We start from the raw sequence: 27,246 nt of genomic DNA on the forward strand, positions 1-27,246 counted from the left end.
GTGGCATATTTAACAGGGATAAGCGGACAGGACCGCGCCTGTCCGGTGTGTTCCTTCTTTGTCCCTTGTTTTTGTGCGGCTACATGATGCATTCCAATAAAGTAAGTGGGGTGGTCTGCTGGTCAAGGTGGTGCGTTGTGAAAGTGTGATGGTTCCAGTAACGCAAAAAACATGGCAGCATAAGTTCAAGGGGCGAGCAGGACAAACACTGGCACAAGGAACTAAAATTTAAATCAAAATACCCCCAATGCCTTCCACGCATGTGGTCAACATGCTACTTTAGTGCCTTGTGCAAACACTCGCTTCTTTATCAGGTTGTTGGACCGAAAACTAGTTAAGGGTAGACTAGAAAAGTTTTCCAAATGATACCACAGGAATGGCCTTATTATTGCACAGCAATATACATATACAGCAAACCATTATTAATACTTAGTAAGTCTTGGTTCACATTATCACAGCATTTTCAAATTGAGAGATGCAGTGCACATATACGAAGAAACAGGTGAGGGAAGGAAACAACACAGGAATGGCCTCAATATTGCACAACAGTATATACACAGCAAACCATTACAGTGTACCTAATAAGCCCTAGCTCACATTATCACAGGATTACTAAATTGAGAGATGCCGTTCACATGTACGAAGAAACAGGAGAGGCAAGGAAACATAACATAGTAATGGCCGTAATATTGCACAAATGTATATATATGCAGCAAACCATTACAGTGTACTTAATAAGCCCTAGTTCACATTGTCCCAGCATTACGAAAGTGAGAGATGCAATGGCCGTAATACTGTACAATAGCATATATACAACAAACCATCATACCAATAACCCCCGGTTCACATTATCCCAGCATTACCAAAGTGAGAGATGCAATGGCCGTAATACTGCACAATAGTATGTACAGCGAACCACTATGGTGTACTTAATAAGCCTCGATTCAGAGCATTACCAGATTGAGAGATGCAGTTTGCCTGTATGAAAATACAGGGAATGCATGAAAACGTACAAAATTTGAATGACAGGTAATTCAACAATGCTGAATACCACCAAAAGAAACCAGTGTTATGAAACAAGTTTTGTCATAGCAGTAAAACATAACAAACCTTTTTATTATGAATTTTCTGCACTGATTGGGAAACTTGTTCAATAAATAGTGACGCTTGAAAATAATTTATCAAGCCTTCCCAGGTAACAACAGTTACATACCACTCAAGAGGCCGCGTTTCTACCACAAAGCTCGCCCGCTCGCCTACGTGCGTAGCATTCGCCACCAGCGTTTCCCGGTAAACATGACGGTCGCACAAGCTGCAGTTTCCAGGAAGCGTGAGAAGCAGTCAGGGATCTTCGAATGCTATCGAGTTCTAATCTTAAAGGCGAAGCATACGCGCCCTCTATTTATTTTGTTATAAAAATAACAACATGCAGAAGATAAGTACAGGCCGACGCATGAGCAGACTTTGAACGAAAAGAAGTTGCCTTAATCAATTTGCAAATAGTGACCTGCTGGCCAAAATGATAATTGAACTTAAGAAATACGTTTCTACTTTATTTAGAACGCACGTTGGACTTTAAGTTTGGATTCTCTCATTTTTCGATTACCTAAAATTTTGCTGTGTTTTCTAGCCCTGACTGTGCATCAAGAAAGATAAACATTGCAGCTCTTCAGTGTTGCTTTCTCAGAGGACACATCACACGTCCTGGCAGAGGCACGGCATCAGCTTCCTGCAGGGAGAGGGCCGTAAATCTAAGCTAAGAGTCACACTATTAGCCTCGTGTGCGACCAATGGCTGCGCTGCGAACGTTACGAACGGTGCATAGAGCACAGTGGGGGGCAATAATTATGAAGTGGTGCGTGGAATCTGGAAAGCAGTAATGGTGCCAGCGCAAACATTTGCAAATGCCCTTCTTTGCTTAAAATCGAATGTCTTGAAAAGGTTGGAAGTGAACAAAAGATCGGTAGGTTGGTTGGCTTTGGGAGGCCACCGGAAACACACAAACGAGGCAGCGCAGAGTGACATGGGTTGGGCCTCTTTTGAAGTCAGAGAAGCGCAGAACAAAATTAATTTTGAAGAAATACTGGGGAACATGGATGAATATAAATATATCTCTAAAGGGCACAAGTATTCCTGCCTGAAAAGTGTGGACGCAGGTGGAGGAAGAGGACAAGAAAATTTGCAATCAAGTACAGGGTAATTGAAAGTTTAAATAGACAGCCAGGAGTCAGCAAAAAGAAAGTGAGACAAGCAGATACAGTGAATTGGGTGCAAAGAATGGAAACGAGAAAGACCAACGGAGATGTACAAGAAGGACAAGAAAGAAATAAGGAGCGAAAATCTGTAGGACAACACAAAGTGCCTCGTTATTTGAGGCTCGACCTGGTTGCCCAAGGACGAAAACATACCATAGTAAATAAACCACAACAAAATGAGGCATGCGTCTGCTGCAAAGAAAATCCGTAATGTAATGTAAAAGTACTCACCCAGTGAGACCCGTAGGTAACGCAAACCTTCCAGAAGCGTTTGGATTTAAAGTGGACGGAAGCATCAACTGCTCATATCTTGATGAAGCCTACTTGGTTCATATTTAGTACTGAGGTTGAACAGCGCGAATAAGACAAGGACATGAGGAAAGAAGTACCACAGACAAGCGCTGTGGTATGAAATACGTCTGTGGTATTTGTTTCCTCGTATCCTCCTTTTATTCGCGCTGTTCAACCTGAGTACTAAATATGAACCGGTCTGCAGTCGAGAGATGCAAGAGACATTTCGAGTATTGGTGAAAAAAACAAGGAAATAGACTGATATGACCGGATCTCTTTGAGACATAGGTAATGATACAAGGTAGGTAGATAAGGTTTTATACAGAGAAAGAAAGATTAAACAGATGTGTAAACAAATTCTATAATGAAAAGCACATACAGCATACCTGATTACCTGATGCAGGCTAGGTGACGATTTGTCACCGCCACGGTTATAAGAGGATGCAAATAAATCATCATCATCATCATCATTATTATTATTATTATCATCATCGTGACATCAGCTAAGGGACTCGCGTTTGCCGTCTGCTAAATGCGGCAGCTTGAACAGCTGCAATTGCATTATTTTGCTCATGTTCGAAGTACGGCGTTCGCATACTAATATGCGCTCTAATTACTACGTATAATTATTACGAGGAATAATTTTGTAAATGTCAGCACCAGAAGGCCAGCATACGTCATACTTATAGTGTATACGTATATTCCACAAAACTACAGCAGTCGTGGTCAGGAATACGATCTCTTGACTCAGAGAACGCGCCGATTGAGTGTACACAGCATTTGAAACGAAGCACATTCAATGGCTTATTCGCAAAACTTCGTGTCGACTAAGCGGCAATGTAGTTAAATGCAAATTTCGCATTTCGCTCGCAGTTCGTCTTTCATGAGGTACATATAAAGCTTTTACAGACAAGCATAATCTCATAAGTTCACTGACAAGCGTTTTAACTCAAGTGGTGCCTCGTTCGTCATGTTTTACAATCTTTCTAGCAAATGATTCTTTTTAACGCGATAGTGCTAAGGGCCCCGTGTCGCAGAAAATCCGGCTGCAGCGTCTGCGGCCGAGAAAATCATCTCGAGCCATGCATCCCGATCCACACAGGCCGAAGGCGTTACAGAACTAATTGAATTTCTCAAAGTAAAATGCAACAGAAAATTCATAAAGTACGATTTACGTACAAACTACAGACATGATAGCGTCGGACTGCAATTTGAATAGACGAGAAAACATAATGCTGTTAGGCGGGAGCTCAGACACAAACACCTTTTAACGCGATAGCGTTTCCCAGCTGCCTTTTGAGGCCTGTCTTAGTAGAAGAGACGCAGCCCGCTCGGTTCCTTGCAACACCATAAACATAAAAAAAGAACCACAAAGCTTGCTTTCGTTCGCCGCCAGTGTTTCCAGGAAAGAAGAAGAAGACTAACTTTTATTACAGAAGAAGGATGTCCCATCCTATCCTATCGTATCATATTTATGTAAAATGGAAGGGGTTTAGGAGCTGTATGCGTGGCGCTTCAAGTCCAAGGCGCCACTGGCTTTTGCCGCCAGCCGAACGTGGCTCAGAAGCGCTAGTTGCACGTCCGGGTCCAAGCTGGCGAGGAGTGCCTCCCATTGCTCCAGAGAGTGTTCTATTCCATACCTACCCTGCATGAAATTTAGTTTATCTGGTCTTTTACTACATACCCATGAGATGTGGTAGAGTGTCGGTGGCGAGTCATGACTCCACGGACAATCGCGTCCATACAAAGTTGGAACAATTTTGTGCAATCGTAATAAATTTCGATATTCCCCCGTTTGAATTCTACGGAGGTCCATTGCGTCATCCATTTCAAGAGATTTGTTGGGGGCGCTATATTTTTGCCGCGAGCCTCGCTGATGAGCAACAATCCCGCGCGGGGTTCACCGACCAGGGTCGCCGTCTTCCTCCTCGCGAAGGCCATCCTGTGTCGTGTGGCGTAGTTGTAATTGACCGTACTCGTACCGTAACACCGTACTTGTGATCCGCTTGGCTGGTGAGCTCTCGAGCTAGAGCGTCCGCTGTTGCATCTGGGTCGCACGCCCCAAGGGTAGCGTTGGCCTAGCGGCCTTAGGTACAGCTGGAAGCATCCGAAGGTCCTGGCAAAGGATGAGTCGACTGCTAACAGAACAACTTGTTTATTATAGCATCGCAAAAGAGCGGCCGGTCAGGTCGACCGAAGTGGAGACGGGAGAGCACGTTACTCGACGGAAGAAATCGGAGCCTCTCGCTTGGCGTCCGGGGGCAGCTGCTTCTATACTCTCGGAGTCGAGGGCAAGAAGGAACGCCTCCATAAAGGCGCACGGACACGTTGAGACGAGTAGTGGCGCATCCGCCGGGCCGGCGCCGGTCAGACCTCCCCGCTTCACAGTTGGGGAGCTCCTCTCCCCGGCTGCCACGCTTTGACAAGCGTGGGCACCAACATGCACACACACACACACACACACACACACACACACACACACACACACACACACACACACACACACACACACACACACACACACACACACACACACGCACGCACACACGAAGACACGTGGCATTGAAACATGCCTGGACGCGCATGGCAGGAGGCGTTGCGGCAGCGCTGAACGGGCCAAAATATCCGCCGCTTTGAACGAAGACCCGGCGTCCGTTGCATCCGCGCCGGCTTAACACCGCGCTCTCGTTACCCTCTAGGCCGGCATGTCCCAGACTCCAGACCAGCCTATAAGTGTTTTTCAGTTCCCTTTCTAAAGGGTGCGTGTTTTAACGCGACAGCCTTAACGAGCTCGTGTCGCAGAAAAGCCGGCGTCGTCGGTGTCGGCATCGGCGGCGTTGGCCGTGAGCGAAATATCTCGGAAGGCAATTCATAAATAAAAACAACTTGCAAGATGGGCTGGGTGGGAATCAAACCAGGGTCTGGGTCTCCGGAGTATGAGACGGAGACGCTACCACGCAGCCATGAGTTCGATGGTGACAAAAGCGCCTCTAGTGAATGCGGTGTTTCCTTAGAAACGTGCCGTACAAAGTTATACTGAGGTGTATATCGGTAATTATGAGCATGTAAATGACAGAAGTCGAAGTTAAACAAGTAGTGAAGTACGTTTCCGCTACATTTCTTCTGCGCTTGGCGCACACGCAGAGCCATCTTGTGGCAAACACAGAAAACCCCCTCGCAATGTACGGCGCTGTCCCGACAGGTGGCGCGCCACTCGCCCGCTTCTCCCCTTCGTCTCGTCAAGAGCAGGCCAAGCGAATGAGTGGGCGGTGCGAACGGGGTGCGATAGCGCTGTCGCGTTCCACTCTTGAAGGCAAAGCTTAAGCATCCTCCAATTTTTTAATGGGAGGTGGCTGTTTGTAAAGGACAGGCACGTCTCCTGCGAACCCGAGATAATGGTTGTGTCCATCTTCCCGACTTGTCAATCTCGATCTTTAATTGTCAAGGGGTCGGCGGAACACTCGACCTTGGCTACCGAGGATGCCTAATGAAGGTGCTTGATAGCATGCTACTCGTATCGCTATTGCTTACTCTAACAATGAGCACTTCCAATCATATGGACGCGTCTACGTTTACAACGTTCTCAGTGCCTCCGACTGATTTTTGTAGGCATTTTATTCGTTCCTCTGCTTTTTTTATGTGTCTTCGGTCATAGAGGCCACCGAGATGCCGCGTCGAACGGGCTCTGGCATGTCCACCAGCACCTCGTCCAAGTTTCGGGCGTGCAGTGGAATGCCGCCCTTATCAGGATATCCCTTCCCGACCTCATCTGGCTGAGACGGTTCCTCTCAGAGATTAATGAAGCTGCCTTGAGGTAGGCGTACGTGGTATGCACGCCGATCTCGAGGAGCTTGTCTGTCGCAGTGTATACCGGTAAACGCTTTCCAGACCCCTTTGATGATATAGCCTACTTGTCCTTCTTCGCTCTTGTTGAGCGTATGGAAAGGCAAGCTGCATGTTAACTTCCTTATTACGAGCGCCTGCACTAAACGTACAGTGTCGCTTTCGGTCATCCCCTTTTTGTGGAAGGTAAGCCACTGAATCATCTTGGCCACTTGTTTGGTTGCCGATTTTCGGGCACCAATATCGTAATCTGCATTACCATTGCTCTGAACCCAGAAGCCCAGGATCCTAGCAACTGTGAATGCTTTTTTTCGAATTTTCTATTTGGATTCTTATTTTCTCGTTAATTTTGTAAAGTTTTCCATGTATGCAGATCACCTCCGAGTTTTTGTGGGCGCAGCTCTGACCGCTGGTCTTGGCAGATTTTTCTACGGCCAGGGACGTCTCCTGTAGGGTCCGCTCCTTGCTGGCCAAAGACTCGCACGTCGCCCGTAGAGTGATGTCATCACTCTATGGGCTACGTGCATTCCGGGAGCAATGCGGGTATAGGGTGTACCCCAGCTGCAGGACACCGTCCAAAGCCTGCGCGAGTATACGCGCGGTGATGTCAAACAGTAAAGGAGATATGGTGGCTCCTTGAGGCGTGCGCTTGGTTGGCATTTAGAAAGGTTTGGACTTACGAGATATGAAGTGCAGCCTTCTCCGTGAGGAAAACCGTTATATAGTTGTATATGTTTTCCGCGCAACCAGTTATATTTACCACGGAGAGTATAGCTTCATGTGACTTCAATGCCTGTAAAAGGGCCTTTAGGGTACATGAATAAAAAAAAAGCACAGGCTGAGGCCACAATGAAATCACGCATGGTCATGCCGCTTGCGGGGTCTATGGCCACAGCAGAAACAAACGTTCAACCTGGCAGCTTCCGTGGCTGGCGCAGTCCTCAGCCGGCCACTCGAGGCAAGTGTGATTGAGTCTGTATTTGTATTCAGGCACACGTTAATTGCCTATATCTGAAAGTTCCAATGTGGCCTAAAAAGGTATACAAAAGGTATTGCAAAGGTATACAGTTTTATTCCATTGCTGTTAAAGAAGATAGAACATACATATGAAAGCTTAGAGATAATGTCAATGCTTAACGCTTTGGTCCGGAACAAAATGCAGTATGCTATTAGCATTCAAGCTAATACAGTGCTTTTGACAGCGACCGGCTAGCGTAAGCTATCACCTGTTCGACTCCATTTCGCCTCTGGACTAGAACGGCACCGAGGCCTAGGCTACTGGCGTCAGTATGGATTTCTGTATCGGCGTACTCGTCGAAGTGCGCAAGTACGGGCGGCGACTGCATACGTCGTTTTAGTTCTTGAAATGCGTTGGCCTGCGGCGTTTCCCACTTGAACTCGACGTCACATTTAGTTAGCTGTGTCAGCGGCTCAGCGATGCGCGAAAAGTACTTGACAAATCGCCTGTAGTAGGCACACATGCCAAGAAATCTACGCACTGCCTTCTTGTCGGTGGGCTGCGGGAACTTTGCGATGACAGCTGTCTTCTGCGGGTCAGGGCGGACTCCAGACTTGCTGATGACGTGGCCTAGGAACAGAAGCTCATCGTAAGCGAAGCGGCACTTTTCTGGCTTCAGAGTGAGCCCTGATGACTTGATGGCCTCTAGTACTGTGGCAAGCCGCCTTAGGAGATCGTCGAAATTTCCGGCGAATATAACGACGTCATCCAAATGAACGAGACAGGTCTGCCACTTCAATCCTGCTAAAACCGTGTCCATCACGCGCTGGAACGTTGCAGGCGCCGAGCACAGTCCAAATGGCATAACCTTGAACTCATAGAGGCCGTCTGGCGTGATGAAGGCGGTCTTTTCGCGATCCCTTTCGTCGACTTCTATTTGCCAGTAGCCAGACTTGAGGTCCATCTAGGAGAATTATTTATCGTTGCAGAGCCGATCCAATGCGTCGTCTATCCGTGGAAGGGGGTACAGACCCTTCTTCGTGATCTTGTGCAGTCGACGATAATCGACGCAGAAGCGTAGGGTTCCGTCCTTTTTCTTTACCAGGACAACTGGAGACGCCCACGGGCTTTTCGACGGCTGGATGATGTCGTCGCGCAGCATTTCGTCCACTTGTTGTCTTATAGCTTCGCGTTCTCGCGTCGAAACTCGGTAAGGGCTCTGGCGGAGTGGTAGAGCGCACGCTTCGATTATTATGCGATGCTTTGCGACTGGTGTCTGTCGAATCTTCGATGACGTCGAAAAGCAGTCTTTGTATCGTCGAAGCAGACTTCTGAGCTGTTGCCGCTTATTCATGGGGAGACTTGGATTTATGTCGAAGTCTGGCTCGGGAACTACGGTCGTCGGGGTGGATACGACAGAATCCGAGAGGACAAACGCATTGCTCGTTTCCAGAATTCCCTCGATGAATGCGATCGTCATGCCTTCTACAAAGTTCTACACCATTCGTGTCAAGCGATGAAATCAGATAACACAAGGTTCGGCGACAACAAACAGTGGATAGAAGCATCGATAACTTTCCAGAAACTTCGGATGCATGCAGGCGCGTCCCGCGCTGTGCGATAACATTTGTTAGGCGGCGAAATCTGGTCGCCCGATAAAGATAAGTACGCGTGCCAATATATCAGTCATCCCTGTTCTGAGCACTAGGCTAGTGGAAATAATTCAAACAGGCATAAAATTTTGCTAATACAATCCTTTCGGGAATACCAGAATATGTTGTACCTTGAGGCTTTCGTTGCGGTTAATTATTTTGGTCAGTTAATCGGCTGTAATGGCTCCTTTTAGCATGCCCTAAAATTGCTCTAATACATGTTAGGTGCATTACTAGCTTAACAAATTAGGATGCTTGCTTTGTTTTCATTGAAAAAACCATAACCTTTGCTCTTAATGCGTATGCTTTGGCAAACAGGGATTTTCAGCTCTACTTTAATATAATGTGCTGTGTATCGGAAGTTTCTATAGAAACTTCCGATACATTTAGACGCGCTCTGCGCTGAGCGATAACATTTCGTAGACGGTGAAAGCACTCATCCGTAAAAGATAAACGAGTTCACGTGTCAATTATTCCCTCTCAATAGGCATCGTCCCGATGCTGCAAACATAAGAGAGCAAAACACAAAAGGACACTTGTTAAACAAAGTAACAACAAATAAACAGTCCAAGGTGACACAATCCAAAAAAAGAGAATCAAGTTCGGCTATGCGACGTCCCCAAAGTTCATTAGCGCTGGTGAAACCGCTTAAGACGCACAAAATGAACTACTTCAGGTCGTGAGCGGCACTGCTGTAAATGCGAAATGCCGTCTGGCACGACCTCATAGTCCAGTTCGCCAACACGTCGTGTGAACGTGTAGGGTCCAACATAGCGTCGCAACAGTTTCTGACTGAGTCCTCGTCGACGTATTGGGGTCCAAACCTATACACAGTCGCCAGGCTGGTACTGGACCTAGCGTCTTCGGAGGTTGTAGTGTAGGCTGCCAGTACGCTGCTGGTTCTTGATCCGTAGGCGGTTGTGCTGTCGGGCTTCTTCGGCGGTATCGCTTGATCTTTCGACAGCGTTATCGATTTCGACTTCAGGTCAATGATTGCGCCGTGTTGGTTCAGGAAGTCCATGCCAAGAATGACGTCTCGTGAACACTGTTGGAGGACAACGAAGGTGGCAGGGTAAGTTCGATCATGAACAGTAATTCTAGCCGTGCAGGTTCCAGTCGGCGTAATGAGGTGTCCTCCAGCGGTTCGAATTTGAGAGCCCTCCCATGCAGTCTTAACCTTCTTCAACTAGGGATGTGTCCACTCATGACGGAGTAATCGGCCCCTGTGTCGACTAAGGCGGTGACTGCGTGGCCGTTGAGAAGCACGTCGAGGTTGGTGGTTCTTTGTCTTGCGTTATAATTAGGTCTTGGCGTCGGATCACGGCTGCGTCGCGTCGACCTGTGGCTGGAACGTTGTGCCGTCAGGTCGTTTTTCATCAGCGTGCTCTCTGCTGCCAGACTTCGTCGGGACGGCGGTGTGTTGTCGTTGTTATGTTGTCGAAACAGTCTTTTCAGTGTTTTCGTCGGTGGCGGAGGATTTTCCTCAGCTCGACGAACAGCAAGCGCACCTCCATCGGTTGCTGCTTTGAGTTTTCCAGATATGGGCTCACGGACTGGCCCCGGACTGGGCCAGTGTATGGAAGGCGCTGTGGTGACAAGTTGCGGCTTGGTGACGGCGAACGGGATGGTCGTAGAAAGTTCCACTTAGTGTCAGCTAGGTAATCGGCGATGTCACGTGGGCGCTCCCCAAGCTGTGGACGCCGCGCGTTGACGGCGAACCCTCTCAGTCTCAAGTCGCGGTATGGGCATCGGGGGTACACATGGCCGGATTCTCCGCAGTGATAGCAGAGCGGGCGGTGGTCGGGGGCTCGCCAAATGTCAGTCTTCCTTGCGTAGGTGCGCTGGGCGATGGGTGGGCGTGCTGGCAGTGGCGACGGCGGACGACGTAAGTGCGGCGTTACAGGGCCCTGGCGTGGTCGCGGAGGAGGGCCTTGACGGCGTGCGACGGCGGGGTAGGTCATCGCTTCTGGCTGGCGCTGCGGTAATTGAGGTTGCACCTCAGGAACTCCAAGCGATCGCTGTACCTCATCTTTCAGGATGTCGGTGATCGAGGCCATTTGAGGCTGCGACGAAAACAGGACCTTGCGCAGTTCTTCGCGCGCAATAGCCCTGATGGTCTCCTGAAGGTCGTCGGAACCCAGTCCTTGGATGGCGTACTGCTGCGTGAGCCCCTGGCGGTTATATTGCCGGGTGCGCATTTCTAGACTTTTCTCGATCGTCGATGCCTCTGCAGAAAACTAAGCTACAGTCTTCGGCGGGTTACGAATAAGTCTGGCTGTAAAGGATGTTGACAAACGGCATGGACGCTGAGAGGTCATTTCGCCGCAGAATTGTGGGAGGTCGCCGTTTTCGGGCTTAGCCGAGAGTAAAACCAGCCGGGCGCTTCGGTAATGAGTCGGGAGACGCTCTTTGACGGCAGATAGCCCGCGCCGACACGTCGGGACGTCTTAACCTGTCGCGCGTGCGGTCTTGAAACGCAGGAAAGGGTGCGACGTTGGGGGCCCTTTGGCCCGGAAGCACGGACGGAGGCACCCTGCCTGGGACGGACCACGGGCAAAGCGTCGTTAGGGCGTCAATGGTCATGCCGGGGGCATAAAGGGGTAGCTTAAAGCCAGAGGGATCGGTGACCCGATGCGCGGTCTCTTGAAAGGTAGGCTGGCACCCGAGACAAATCCATCTGTGCACTTTGCTTTACGGGCCCGCCGGAGGAGACGAACCATGCACAAGACGGCATTGTGAATCGGTGGGTGCACTTCGGCAGGGGTGCCCTTTGCGGCACGCAGTGCGCGATGGGTTTAATTAAGGCACGAGGACGGGGCGACGCAGATGGTCGTTCCCCGTAAGTGTTTTTCAAAGTGTCGGGAGATTTTCCATATACGTCGCGGAGACGAAATGGTTGGGATGTTATTTGTTTATTTGTTGTTTGGTGGTTACTTTCTTTCCCTCTATCTCTCTGAATGTTCCGAGGAACGCAGGGAGAGGGTGAGAGAGGGAGTGCCCAATGAGTGACGGCCCAGTTGACCCAATCAGGTCACTGGGGTGTCGTGATTTGCCGTGAGAGGATTCGGGAGGAGCAACTGAAGGTTTCAAACCTGGCTCCCGACCTCTCAGGGTGGTTCCGGGTGCAGGAAAGGTGCTCTGCACTTTCGGCTCTGCCGAGTTAAGGCGCCGGTCCCAGTGTAACCCAAGGGTCTTGAAGTACGAACGGTGCTATGCACTATCGGCTACGTCGAGTTGATACGTCAGACCCACTGTAAATAGCTGTCAATGTAAATATCGTGTACATAAAGTCTATTCTCCAAGTGCAACGTCTATGGCGTGCCATCTCTGATGGAATAGGAGGAACGACGACAGCTGAAGAAAAGTTTCTCTACCAAGTAAGCTGGTTACGCCAGCTTGGAGGCACTCTGTGCCACGAAAGTAAGAAGAAAGTAAAGAAAACTTACTCTGGCGAAAAGTTCTTGCTTGACGCCCCGCATCAGGAAGTGGACATTTTTCTCCTCCGACATTTCCGTGTCGGCGTGCCGGAAAAGACGGGCCATCTCCTCCGTGAAGGTCGGGATTGTCTCATTTGGCAGCTGCGCTCTGGTTTCTAGTAGAGCTAGGGCTCACTCTTTTCGCACGACGCTTGTAAATGTTTGCAAGAAGCCACTTCGGAACAGGTCCCATGTCGTTAAGGTGGCTTCTCGATTCTCGAGCCAGGTCCTGGCGGCTTCGTCCAATGCGAAATAGACATGTCGCAGCTTGTCGTCGCTGTCCCAACTGTTAAACGTAGCGGCCCTCATACGTATCCAGCAAGCTTTCAGGGTCGTCAAATGTGGAACCGCGGAACGTTGGTGTCTTCCTGGGCTGTTGCAGAACTGCAGAGCTGTCTTCTTGGTCGTCTCTGGACGATTCTCGGACGATCTTCTTGGTCGTCTCTTGAAGGATTCCGTGTTCCGGGGGCAGCTGCTGTAGCCGGCGGCTTGCTTGAAGTTCCGGGACGACGTTGGTGTTGTCTTTGCAGTCCGGGCTTGAATTACAGCTTGACGGGGGCGTCCGGTACTTGAACGTAAAGCACCTCCACCAGATGTCACGTAGTAGTGATGGTGAAGACGGCAGCCAAACTGTGATTATAGAAACTACCGTTTTATTGGGCGAACTTGTGCCCTCGATAGGAGGCTACACTCAAACAGCAACGATAGCGGCGAACACACTCGGCGATTGTCGAAAATCTGATCAGCGGGTCAACCGCGTCGGCTTTTATAGATCAGTCGTCGAATATTCCAGAGTAATCGCTGGGACCCGCGTTCCTTCCACAAAGTTCCACGCCATTCGCGTCACGCATGCATGCAATCAGATTACACAAGGTTCGGCGACAAGAGACAGCGGATAGAAGCATCGATAACATTCTAGAAACTTCCGACACATTTAAACGCGTCCTGCGCTGAGCAATAACGTTTCGTGGACGGTAAGAGCGCTCACCCGTATAAGATAAACGAGTTCATGTGTCAATATTGATTTAGGCTTCGGCAAGTAAACTAAGAGTGCGAGAGACAAGACAAGAAAGTAGACAATGCCCATGTCTGTTAGAATGGCACGAGGCTACCCGCACAAGTGAGTTCAAGGTCGTTCATCATGATACAGGCATTGCGGATGCAGACAATATATGAATCGAGTTAATACCCACGAGAAAAAACAATCAAACTCTATTAATCCTTAATGTTTGTAGCAACCCAAGGAACAAACGTCCCAATTTCAGATTACTTCTCCGCAAGAATCTGACTATCACAGAAGGCAGAGTCTTAGTGATTGGGGGGGATTTCAATATCCAACACATGGCGTGGGGATACAAATTTGAAAACCTCAAAGGTAGGCACCTATGGCTAAATGCAGAACAAGAGGGCCTTACCCTCATCACAGACCCGTCAACACCTACGAGGCGGGGGTCTAGTGTTAGTGTGGACACTACACCAGATCACAACATCCTCGAAGTCACTGTTAAAGCAGGGCCACGCAAATCTAAGGGCAAACTCAAAATTGTAGGCAGGAACAAACTCAGACAAATTCGCAAGAAAAATGATAATGCTATCACAGAAATCGTGGACTGGAGCACGCAGCTTAAGCAGGAAGTTAACGCAGCCACACAAGTAATCCCCCAGGACGCGCAATTGCAACAAGCAGACAGTAAACTTCTACATATGTGGGAAGCCAAAGAAGGTCTCTTGAGGAGATGGAAAACTCAGAGACACAACAGGACGCTCCGACGCAGGCTGGCCCGGCTTAATAGAGATATAGAAGCATATGCCAAACAGCTCTGTAACTAGCAACGGGAAGCAACATGCACCAATATGGATAATCAATTAGGATTGTCCAGAACGTGGAACTTACTCAGGCACCTTTTGATTCCTAAGGAAAGTAAAGCCCCGTACAGACAAAACATAAACAAAATCTTACATGCATATGACAAAACTGAAACAGCTTTTATCGATGAGATAGCCACAAGGTATTTATCTCGGCCTAAGCCAACTATTTACCCAGATTACACAGGTACCAAAAACAGTCAATTAGACAAAGAGATTAGCGAGGCGGTATTGATAGCAGCTCTACAAAAAGCTTATCACTACATACACGCCGGGACTAGACAGAGTAACAAACAGGACGATCCGAAATCTCGATGATGCCTCTCTAGAACAACTTAACAAGTTTATGAACGAATGCTGGCAATCCGGTACAATTCCACAGCAATGGAAAACGGCCCAGATTATTCTAATACCTAAACCAGGCAAGCGGCTGCAGTTGGAGAACCTGAGACCCATTTCACTCACGTCCTGTGTTAGCAAACTGATGGAGCACGTTGTCCTAATGAGACTGACCAACTTTCTCGAGGATAACGACGTTCTCCTTCCTACAATGTTGGGCTTCCTGAGAAATTTGTCCACACAGGATGCAATGCTCCAACTTAAGCATCAAATTATAGATAACAGTTTTCTGCCGCAAGGCTTCGCCTATTAAACGCAGAAATAAAGACGTATTAAAAAAAATAGATAACACAAGTCGGAACACCAAAGCTATTCTAGGATTGGACCTAAAGAAAGCTTTTAACAGGGTTACCCACGAAACAATGCTAAACAGAATAAATGGAAAACGGCCCAGATTATTCTAATACCTAAACCAGGCAAGCGGCTGCAGTTGGAGAACCTGAGACCCATTTCACTCACGTCCTGTGTTAGCAAACTGATGGAGCACGTTGTCCTAATGAGACTGACCAACTTTCTCGAGGATAACGACGTTCTCCTTCCTACAATGTTGGGCTTCCTGAGAAATTTGTCCACACAGGATGCAATGCTCCAACTTAAGCATCAAATTATAGATAACAGTTTTCTGCCGCAAGGCTTCGCCTATTAAACGCAGAAATAAAGACGTATTAAAAAAATAGATAACACAAGTCGGAACACCAAAGCTATTCTAGGATTGGACCTAAAGAAAGCTTTTAACAGGGTTACCCACGAAACAATGCTAAACAGAATAAATGAGCTAGGCCTAGGCCAGCGAGCATACAGTTATATACGAGACTTCGTTACTAATAGAAAGGCACACATTAAGATAGGAGATCATAACTCCGAAGAACTACAGATCGGAAGCGCAGGGACGCCCCAAGGTTCAGTAATATCACCGATGCTGTTTAACCTGGCTCGTATCGGATTACGAGCAAAGCTACAGGAAATCCATGGCCTCAATCATACCATCTACGCTGACGATATCACCCTCTGGGTGAGCGATGGCAACGATGGACAAGTTGAAAACACATTACAACGTGCAATAGAAGCAGTTGAACAATACCTAGCGCGAACCGTACTGGCGTGTTCGGCAGAGAAATCTGAGCTCATTTATGTACCATCGCGACATGGCCGAAAACCACGCAACTACGAGGAACGAAACAATCCGCAAATTCACCTAACTGCGGCAGATGGTACGCCCATACCCAAGTTTGACAAGATCATAGTATTGGGGCTCATCATTGAAAGTAACGGCTACAATGGAGACACCATACGCAAATTAGACGATATAACATCTGAAATCATGCGGCTACTTAAACGAATAGGCAACATAGTGGAATGAAAGAAGGCAATCTGCTCCAACGTGTCCAAGCGTGTGTATTAACCAGAATAGTGTACGTGGCACCGTACCTACGATGGTATTCGTCAGAAAAATACAGACTAGACTGCTTAGTTAGAGAAATCTACAAGCAAGCAATCGCACTATCCATCACCACCAGCAACGATAGACTACTGCAGCTAGGCCTCCACAATACACTGGATGAGCTAATCGAGGCATAACTAATCGCACAACACGAACGTCTGTCCAAAACTAGAACTAGTAGGTAATTATTGCATTGCCTAGGTAAAAAGTATAAGGTAAAATACCTAACATGGTGTCAGAGTAGGAATGCCCCGACACATCAGAGACATGATAACCATCCCTCCAACACCCGAGAATATGCATCCAACCCACCATCAGGGTAGACGGGAAAGCAGAGCACGCAATAAACAGAAGGAATTCGGTAACAGCAAGGACACCACATTTGTAGACGCAGCTAGATACAGACACAAGCGCACCTACACAGTAGCGGCGATAAATTACGAGGGAAAATGCACGACGAGCGCTACAGTCAACACGCTACACGTAGAAACCGCAGAGGAAATAGCTTGCACTAGCCATAGCACAAACACAAGCGGCCATAATCATCAGCGATTCCCAGACGGCAATGCGAAACTTTGCCAAAGGTCGAATGTCCCCAGAGCCACTACGACTCCTAAAATTAGCTAATAACCGCGTCAAAAGTGTCGATCTGTACACCCACTCACACACTACAGACGGTCGCAATGAGGCGGCACACCGCATGGCTCGAGAGCTTACGGACCGAGCCTCGGTTAGTCCTGCCTCACCGACTACCGCCTCACCAACGGACCCCGCCTCACCGACTACCGATGAGTGATAGTGGGAAGATAGAATGACCAGATTTAACAAATTTCCGCAACACCATAGATTGCAGAGGCGTACACTCCCGCCGCCGCACGCAAAACTAAGCAAAACCATTCCGTCGAATGGCGGCAGTTACAGACCAGACCCTATCCGAGTCCAGCTATTTTGCACCTAATACACCCAGATTTATACACGACGGACAAGTGTAGGCATTGCGACTCTAGAGCCACCCTGGCGTATAACCTTCGGGAATGTCCGGCTGTAATACAGGATAACGGTGATGCAGCCTCAAACAGCGACAACCTCCGCGCGCGCTGGAAGTCTGCGTTTCTCAGCTCGGACCTGTAGCACCAACTCTGGCCCGTCCAGCGAGCCGAGGATGTTGCCAAGGGCCAACAACCCTTGGCCGAAACCTAGGCGGAGTCCAGGCCCACCCCACCTAATCGCAGGGCACTGAATAAAATGATTTGAATGAATGAATGAATGAATGAATGAATGAATGAATTACGGGGATATGATCCATTTAATTTTTTCTTTGCTTATGAGAGTATGAGCCATTGCTGATGATGTCATATGCTTGTTTCGAGCTACGCAGGAGACTAGTGCCACCACCGGATAACAGTCTAAACAATAGAGAGGCAGTCGCAAGGTGCCTGCAAGCTGGGAACTTCGTAAATCCGATCTGAGCATACCATATTATACATGAAAGAGAAAACGATAAGTGCAAACCCTGTGGGGCGAGCTGGACCCTCAACCACATAATCTGGGAATGCGCGAGCTCCCCAGGGGCTAAAGCAAACATAAATTGCAGAGAGGCCTTGGAAGCCCTGCTGCGGAGCGAGGACCCTACTTCACAGGAACACGCCATCCTACTGGCGGAAGAAGCCGCGAAGAGTCAAGACCTCTTTGCTTGCTTATAATCGCGGAGGTCCCGGCGCCCGTTCCCAACGCCTGTGTGCTGCGGACGGGGAGTAGGGGGCCTCCTTATCCGAAGGTAAAATAATGTTGCCATATTCATCATCATCATCATCATCATCATCATCATCATCATCATCATAATCATCATTATCATCGTCGTCGTCGTCGTCATCATCATCATCATCAACAACAACATCATCATCATCAACAACAACATCATCATCATCCTCATCATCGTCATCGATCTTGTTCTTTATTGAAACTTACGCGGTTCTGTACGTTTTATGCGCGATTCCAATGAATGCATGTACTGTTCGCTCCCCTTTGATGAGTGCCTGTAGCCTCTGCATTACGAGGGGGATGAGCCATTGCGTTTTTGCTTGCTTAGGTATGTATGAGCTACTGCTGCTGATGATAGTTTTTTGTTCACGGACGGACACAAAAAATGCCGGCTGCTGAGAGGCTAACAGCTTCGCTTTAATATAGACGGAAACTTCAGAGCACTCTAAACTGCGAAACGCGCGTATTATTTGCTCCTGTTAAAGACTGGTCAATAATATCATAACAAATGGGTTTTTAATGCGCAAACATTCTTTGGCAAGCTCCCCAGCTCCGTCACGTGAAAAGTTTAATGCCTGGGATCTGCACAAAACTGCGTGATTTGGAAAGTTAAGGCATTTAATCGTTATGATGGTGTAAATATAGAATATTGGTAGCTTTTAAGAGGTAAGGAACCATTTAAAACAAAATAAAAGTAAAACGACAACGCCCATAGAGACACGTAGGGCTCTTCAGAAGGTGCATAGGGAAGCTTGTAGTAGGCGTGGGCCAACTGGTATTTGGAGGTGGGATGGCTTGAAATTTGGGGTTGCGTCGACTCGAAATCTAAAGGTGGGCAACTTAAACTTGGGTGTGGGCTAAATTGAAATCTGTGGGTGGGCCAACTTGAAATTCAGTCATGGGTCAAATTAATTTTGGTGGTAGGCCGACTTGAAATTTGAACATGGGCCAACTTAAATTTGGGGTGAGCCAATTTGAAATCTGAGGGTGGGTCAACCGGATTTTGGAGGTGCGCCTACTTAAATTAGGGCTGGGCCAACTTAACTTGAGGGTGGAACTTCAATTTGGGGCTGCGCCAACGTGGAATTCGGACATGAGCCAACTGAAATTTGGAGGTGGGCCAACTTGAAATTGGAACGTGGACCAACTCAAATTTGCGGGTGTGCCAAGTTGAAATCTGGGGGTGGGCCAAACGAAGTTTGGGGGGAGCTAACTTAAGTTAGAACGTGGGCCAACTTCAAATTTAAGGGTGGCCCAATACAACTTTTAGATTGGGCTCACCTAAATTTGGGCATGGGCGCACGTGATATGTGGACGTGGGCCAACTTGAAATTTCGGGGTGCCTCAATTTAAATTTGGGGGTGGGCCAAGTTAAGTTTGGCCGCGGGCCTAACTTGAAATTTGGGGGTGTGCCAACTAAAATGTGTTTGTGGGCCAAATTATATTTGAGGATTGGCCAAGTGTAAATGTGGGAGTGTTCCAACTTAAATTTCGGGGGGGGGGGAGTGTAACCTAAGTTTGGGTTTGGGCCAACTTAAAATTCTGGCGTAGGCTAAGCCCAATTGAACGCAGTTGAGCGTCCTTCGAGTTACGAACACCTCGCGTTCAAGCGAGGGCGTTGACAGGCTTGGGCCTCCGAGGTGCAGTCAGAATGCTGGCGAGAGCTTGCGTGGACAAGGAACGCGCATAATACAGGCTTGCGAGAGCGACATCAGGGGTGACATGGCGTCACGGCGATGCACTCTCCCCTCACACAACGCCTCACGCGCCATTGCGGCAGCTCGTGTTCTCTATGGACCGCTCAGTTCCTTCAAGGCGCGCTCGTGCCCGGCGTTCCGGCTCAATTGGTGCGATTGCATTGAAGGGGCCGGATGCAACGAGGAAATCGGACAATTGTCAACCATATCTTAACCATGCTTTACCACCGGTAAGGCCATGGGTAGACGCACGTAAGCTAGGAAAAGGAAGTAAGCAAAACTAAGCAAGAATGAAGTCACAGTTGAGGCAAACAATACTTAAGCATTAATCGACAATTCTCAGAATTTCAGTTGATTTTTTCATTACATTCGAAAATTATACGGTGTGTGCTACAAGACCTGGAAGGAAGAAAACCTATGTGTCACCCACGTCGCACTGTTGAAATCGCAATCTTGCGAATGAGCCCTATGAAAATTGCATTGCGATACGCCAGACTGCGCCGATTTCTTTCGCTCCAGCATTTGAAACAGACTTTTGGCGCGTTATTGGCGTTAAAGCTTCAAGTATTGGAGTTTCCGTCAACACCAGCGAAGTATTAGACTGATGCATAAGTGTTACCTTCTCTAATACTTCCATTTAAAGAGCAATGAAAATATGGAGGTTACTTTTACGGAGAGAGAGAGAGAGAGAGTAAGCGTTTATTGTAGTAGAAGTTGTTTGGTTATGGTGGGTGGAGCCCCTCCTCCAGGGCCCCACTGGTTACAGCGGCTCGCCGGGCCTGGTCAAGGGTCGCCAGTTGGCTTCCCAATTCCACTTCCGCGAGTCGCGCCTCCCACGAGCAGTTATGTAGAGTATTGTCTAGCAGCGGCGAGGTGGCAGCCGCCGGACGTAACGCGCACTGGAATGTTATGGGTTCCAATGTCGGTGTTCCTTCGCACCACGGGCATGTGTTGCTGTATTTGTCTGGGTAGATTTTGTGTAGCCTGTATAAATGTGGGAAAGTGTTTGTTTGCAGGCGGCGCCAGTACCGTGCTTGCCTCCTGTCTAGGTCTGGGTGAGGAAGGGCTTTGGTTCGCCTACTTAGCCGTTGTAATTCAAGGATTTCTCTTGGCGCACCAGGTGTAGAGGTGTTCTCTCGGGCGGTGTGGCCCGTGGCTCGGCCTATCATGCCTCGAGCCAAGTGGTCCGCCCGTTCGTTCCCCGCTATCCCTGTGTGCGCCGGGCACCAGGTCACGCAATGATCCAGGGTGAGTTCCGTTCCTAGGATGCGGAAGACGCAGCCCGGTAAAGCCCCTCCAAGGAAGCGGCAGCAGGCGTCCTGCGAGTCTGTCAGCACGTAGGCCGATCGGCCCTTAGCTTCCGCGGCGCGTATGGCGAGGGCTATGGCCACAGCTTCGGCCGTTGCAACTGATTTCGTGTGTATGGATGCTGCTGTGGTTGTTCGTCCTTGGCTAGTCACGACTGCTGCAAATGTATTGAGGGTGGCTGTATTCTTGTGATACGAACTCGCGTCTGTAAAGTATCCGGATCGCTTCGCCGCCTTAGTAAGGTGGCTGCCCGCGCGCGTCTCCGTGCCGCATGATGGACTGGGTGCATGTGACGGGGGATTGGCGCCACGTGGATTCGCTCTCGGATTTCAGATTGCAGTAGGATTGTTTCGTCGCCGCAATATTGTGGTGTCAGTGGATAGTGAAGTCTTCGTAAAACCGAGCGTCCCTGAGGTGTCCTGTTTAGCCGTTCACGCTGCGCCATTAGGGTGGCCGCTGCATATTCCTCGGAAGTGTTCATCCTTCCTAATTCGTTCAGTCGGATCGTACTTGTGCTTTCAGGCAGGCCGAGTGCTGCTTTACAGGCGATTCTTATGATGTTCGATGTCGTTACGCCGAGTGGTTTGGAAAGGCAGAGCGTACGTTAGACGACTAATGACGAAGGCGTTTACTAGTTGCATGGTGTCTGCTTCGGTCATGCCTTCTCGGCTGCGTGCAACTCTGCTAATAAGCCCAGTTACGCTCCGAACAGTGCGTCTGAGATTGGAGAGCGCTATGCTAACGCTGCCCGTTTCTTGAATGCACATTCCCAGTACGCGCAGGTGGGATGCTCTCTTGATGGGCTCTCCCTCCAAGGTGAGTTGCAGATCCGGAGCCCTGGTCGCTAGGGTATGTCTAGGTCTAATATGAATATACTCCGATTTCGCTGGAGCGCACCTCATGCCTGCTCGCCTCATATAGCGTTCAATGGTGTTGATGGCCTGTTGAGGCGTGTCCTGTCGGTTTCCGTAGGACCCTTTGCAGGCCCAGAGTGTAATGTCGTCTGCATATATGGCGCAGCCAAGGTCCCGGTTCTTCTGTAAGTCCAGGGCCATTCTACGTAAGCCGATGTTAAAAAGAAGTGGTGACAATATGGATCCTTGAGGAGTGCCCTTATCTGGTAGGTGATACAGGGCAGAACGTGCTGAACCCAGTCCTATTTTCGCGGAGCGGCTGCTCAGGAAGTCTTGAACGTAATGAAATACTCTTTCACCACACCCGACATCTCGTAGTCCGTCTAGTATTGTAGTGTGTGAGATGTTATCAAATGCTTTATGGACGTCGAGCGCTAGCAGGATTCTGTCCATACTGCCCGGAGGAGGATCGAGAACCTCATCTCTTAATAGAAGAAAGACGTCCTGTGCACAGATTCTCCTGCGGAACCGAACATGGATTCAGGGAAGAGTGAGTTTCTTTCGATGTGGGCTTCGAGTCGGGTTAGAATTACTCGTTCAAAGAGCTCGCCCGTGCAAGACGTGAGCGATATGGGCCTAAGATGGTTCAGCTCGCGCGGCATGCCTGGTTTTGGTATAAGCACGATGTCTGCCTCCTTCCATTCTCGCGGTAGTCTTCCATCCGGTCGCCAGACCTGTTCATTGAAGAAGTCGACTAAGTGCTGTAGGGCTACATCACTAAGGTTGCGCAGCATTGCGTTGATGATTTGGTCGGGTCCAGGAGCCGTGTTCTTGAAGGTTTGTGCCGCTGCGTAGAGCTCTGAGAAGGTGATGGGGGCATCCAAGCTTGAGTTATTCTATCCTTGGTATTCTCTCATAACGTGTGAAGATGTCTGGGCAGCGCCGGTGTAGGTGCGTTTTAGGTGCTCGAGTAGTTCTTGTTCTGAGCCCTTGTATTCTCCTAAGAGCCGTCGCATGACGTTAGACGTCTCGGTGCGCGTGCTAGTTGGGTCTAACATGCACCGAAGAATGGCCCAGGTCTTCTTAGTGCTGAGGGTGCCTCTGAGAGAGTCGCAGAAGCTGCGCCAATTTTGATTATTCAGCTCCTTTGCATAGGTGTTAGCTTCGTTTGCCAGCAGGGCTATTCGGCGCCTAAGTTTGCGATTACGCCGCTGCCGCTTCCAGCGTTTGGTGAGGCTTCTGTGGGCCTCCCAGAGGTGGGCGAGATGGCTGTCTACTGCTGGTGCTTCCGTTGTGGTCTTGATCACTCTGGTGGTAGCAGCATGGGCCTCCTTGAGGAAAGTTGTCCAACCTGCGGCTGTGGCTGGAAATGAGGAAGCAGCCTGCTGTTGTTCTCTATACCTTTTCCAATCAGTGAGCCTGGCCACCCCTAGGGGCTGTCGAACTTTAACTGTGTTAACATTGACACACAATAGACAGTGATCACTACCTAGTGTTTCGTCTAGGTTACCCCAGGTGACCCCCGTCTCATTGTTGACAAACGTAAGGTCCGGCGTGGTGTCCCGGGCAACGCTGTTTCCTATCCTTGTAGGAGTAAACAGTAGCAGTGGCTGCGTAAACAGTACAAGTTCGTGGGACCGAGTTTCTCGTAGTATATTGAAGCCCTTGGTGGTGTCGCGTTGATAACCCCATGCGGAGTGCCAAGCGTTAAAGTCTCCGAGAAGGATTAGTCGGTCTTTCGTTAAGAGCAAGGTAGATACGTGACTTAAAATTAATGAAAAATCGGCCCTCTTATCCCTAGGCGGGCTATATACGTTGGTTATCAGGCACTTGGGACGACCCTTCTTAACTGGCCGAATGGTGAGTATTTGGTGGTGGATTTCTACGCCAGGTGCTATGGCGATAGTGATTGTGAGGTCCTTGCGGGCCAATGCTGCCACTTCAGGGTAGTTCGAATCGCTGTAAAAACGGTAGCCCCCAATAGGTATCCGCATTTTCCCCACTTCCTGAAGACAAATAATGTCAGGTGGGACGAGCGCCGCCTTGATATATTGTGTAAGTGCAGCATGTTTGTTATGTAGTGAACGGCAGTTCCACTGCCAAATTACGCGATTCTCTTGGTGGGTAGGTGTGTAGTTAGCCAGAGTATGGGCTCTCGAAATGTTCTGTGTCTGTGGTTACGGTGACCTTTGGATCTCGGTTCTCCGGGCTAAGGCTGCTACGGCGTTTTCGCGTTTTTTTTACTCCTTTGAGCGAGTCGTCAACGTACCGCTTAAGATTGTGAAGCTCTGCAAAAAATAATTGCATTTGTGCGCACATATGGTCTAGTTTCCCTTCCAGATGATTGATGGGTGTAGGCATCTGCGCTATAGGCTGCGTTTGTGATAGTGGTTTGGTCTGTGGTGGGTTCGTCTGTGTGTTGGACAGTTGTGCGGGTGCGTTTGTTTTATGGGTTCCTCCGTGCGTCATCATGCTTGCCATTTGTCGCTTAAGTGTTTCGAGTTCATTTTTCATGCTGTCCAAGCTTGCCTTAAGTTGTCTGTTTTCGGCAACTATTTTCTTGTATTACTCGTTTTGTGTGATAGGTTTGGTTGTGGAGGACGCGACCACTGCCCAGCTTACCTGCGGATTTGTCAGAACGGAGGCCGCCTTCGGCACTTCTCTGGATGATCGCTGCGTCTGTCTTGCTTCTCCTTCCTGGACGCGCTCTCGTGCTCAAGAGCGGGATCTGCTCTCGTGAGGTGACGCTGATCTGGACCGAGCGTTCAGTCGGTGTGGAGATGGCGATCTCGTCCTTCCCTGTCGGTCGCGTTGGTCGCTCCTATGGCCGTTTGTGTAGTCCGATTCCTCATCCTCCGAGGTGAACCAGCGAGGTTTTTTCAGCCCTTCATTGCGCTTGTCAGTGCTCTTTCTGACTTGAGGTTTTTTTGGTTGCTTGAGGCGTCGTTGGCAGTTGCGGTCCCCGGTGACGTGGGCCCCCTCACACGAGGCACACTTTGGCTCACAGGGGTGTCCGTCCACTGGGTTTCTGAGTCCACAAATTCGGCACACTCGCAGGTCGGGCTGTGGACAGACGTCTGTCCGATGCCCTTTTCCATGGCATGTTTTGCACACCTGAACTGTAGCACGGTAAGGATGACACAGAAGTTCGCCTCCGTTGTAGCACACCACCCGAGGTAGTGACGGGCCGCAGAAAGTAAGGGCGGCACTCTTTGTTTCTCTGATCATTCTTGCTTGGATAAGTTCGACGCCTTGAGTCCGTATACGTATGTTTGCTATGATGGTCTCCGGTGGCGTACGTGGTGGAAGTCCGTGTATAACTCGTCGGATAGCTTCCTCTCCGGTGGCAGCGTATACGTTAACGTCATGTGAACGTCCGTTGATAGTGAGGGAGTGGACTCGGTGTGCCTGCTCTGCGACCTCCTGACTCGATGTCGACAGTATGGCGATATTGGAGCCGGGCTTTATACGGAGCAAAAATTGCTCACCTCTTATTTGGTAGTCGCAGGCCGTGATGATCGCTTCGGCGAGGGCCGGCGTGCTGATAGTCTTCAAAGGCAGTCCTTGGTGTGGTCGGATAACTATCTTGAAGTCATCCTTAGGAATAATAATAATATTTGGGGTTTTACGTGCCAAAACCACTTTCTGATTATGAGGCACGCCGTAGTGGAGGACTCCGGAAATTTTGGCCACCTGGGGTTCTTTAACGTGAACCTAAATCTAAGCACACGGGTGTTTTCGCATTTCGCCCCCATCGAAATGCGGCCGCCGTGGCCGGGATTCGATCCCGCGACCTCGTGCTCAGCAGCCCAACACCATAGCCACTGAGCAACCACGGCGGGTGGTCATCCTTAGGAAGAGGAGGAAGTTTGGGTATGCCTCTTCGTCGTTTCCTTAGTTTCGCCGGGTTAGTGCTGCCCGTTGAGTCCGTTTCTCGCTTGCGCTCTCGAGCCTGCTGCTTCTTTTGTCGTAGTGTCAGGACTGTCTGCCAGTCGTCGTCCGTCCGCTGGCGTCCCCCGGGGTTGTGGCCAACGGAGCCTGTTATTCCGTCTTGTGCTCTGTCTAAATTTGTTAGATCCATGTTCTCTGCTGGTGTGGACTCACCTTGCATTGTCGTCGTCGTCTGAAGTTCGCTAAGCGTTTCCGTAGCCATGCCCAGGCAGAACGGTTGCTGTCGTTCGCGTTCCTCACGCGTCGGAGCAGCACCGGCTGCTGCGCCGAGCTGGCGTCGGGGTTATCGACGCTGCCCCGTAGTCCGGGTTTGTAGGATCGCTGGGCTTCACAAGCTTCACCAAGGGCCACGTAAGTAGCACACCCGTCTTCCTTGTATCCTCACGAGTCGACTGGTATTTCGGTACCGTGGGTGGAAGCACTAGTCTACCAAAAAAAATGGCTGTGGCTTAGCTAAGGTTAAGCCCAGGATGCGAAGCATACTAGCCTTTATTTTAGTTGTTGAACCACTGTTTAGCCTGGTGAACTGCTGTTGCTTGGCTATATTTGGTTCGGCTAGACGAAGAAACAACTCATGCGTTACTCTTCTTCGCCTTCAAGAGTGGAACGCGACAGCGTTCCCGTCGACCCGCCAAGGGGTGTAAGACAATGGGCTACGGCGCAGCGACTACGCGCACCGCATTGGACGCGGTGAGCGTCGAGCAACGCAGCGTTCGGCGCGGCAACGAAATGTGCGCCTGAGCAAGCGACGCACGCCTGAGCCTTAGAAACAGCTCGTTTCTAAGGCAACACCGCATTCACTAGAGGCGCTTTTGTACCGCTTTGAAGCATCGCACTCGTGGCTCAGTGGTAGCGTCTCCGTCTCACACTCCGGAGACCCTGGTTCGATTCCCACCCAGCCCATCTTGCAAGAGTTGAGCCAAAGCCACCTAGAAACAAGCGCAGCTGCTTATATACCGCCGCGACGCCGCGAGCGACGGCGCGAGTTGGAGTACCGTTTCTCCTCTGTCGTGACGTCACGGTGTCACGTGGTATGGCATGGGGTCAAAGGTCATTGAAGGCGACACCGCCGCGCCTGAGGAGCTGGGTTGAGCTCTCGTAATATGCTTCGCATAAAACACATCGAAACGCAGAGCGCGATGCAAGCAGTACTGCGCTGCTCGGCGCCCCCTTGCGGCTCCACTTTTATGGAGACACATTATTTGTGCATTAGGACATCACGAAATGTGCTACATCCCACTAATTTCTTACAGCGGAAGCTCTAATACGCCGTGTCTCTCAACGTCATTCACCTTGATCCGCCGGAGCACGTGTGTGGCAGCTGTGACGTCACTCCCCGCGATCCGCTGCGGAGAGGCGTCGCAGCTGCGCCCGCTCTGAGCCCCTGCGCTGCGGTGCCACGTGAATGGACGAGGGTTAAAGCGATAAATATAAGAGACTTTTAGCTCAGCGGGTTTACGTTTCGCTCCGCTCGCGGTCTCCACCGTTGCGCCA

The 27,246-nt window shown here is 49.6% G+C and overlaps 1 protein-coding gene across 1 annotated transcript in view; it reads left to right on the forward strand.

Annotated features, from left to right (window-relative positions):
* LOC135917235 (beta-1,3-galactosyltransferase 4-like) overlaps positions 1-27,246 on the forward strand; it is a 256,520-nt gene that overhangs the window by 220,572 nt on the left and 8,702 nt on the right. The gene's annotated exons all lie outside the window — the stretch shown is intronic.

The sequence above is a fragment of the Dermacentor albipictus genome, chromosome 4 (assembly GCF_038994185.2).
Source record: "Dermacentor albipictus isolate Rhodes 1998 colony chromosome 4, USDA_Dalb.pri_finalv2, whole genome shotgun sequence".
Classification (NCBI taxonomy): domain Eukaryota; kingdom Metazoa; phylum Arthropoda; class Arachnida; order Ixodida; family Ixodidae; genus Dermacentor; species Dermacentor albipictus.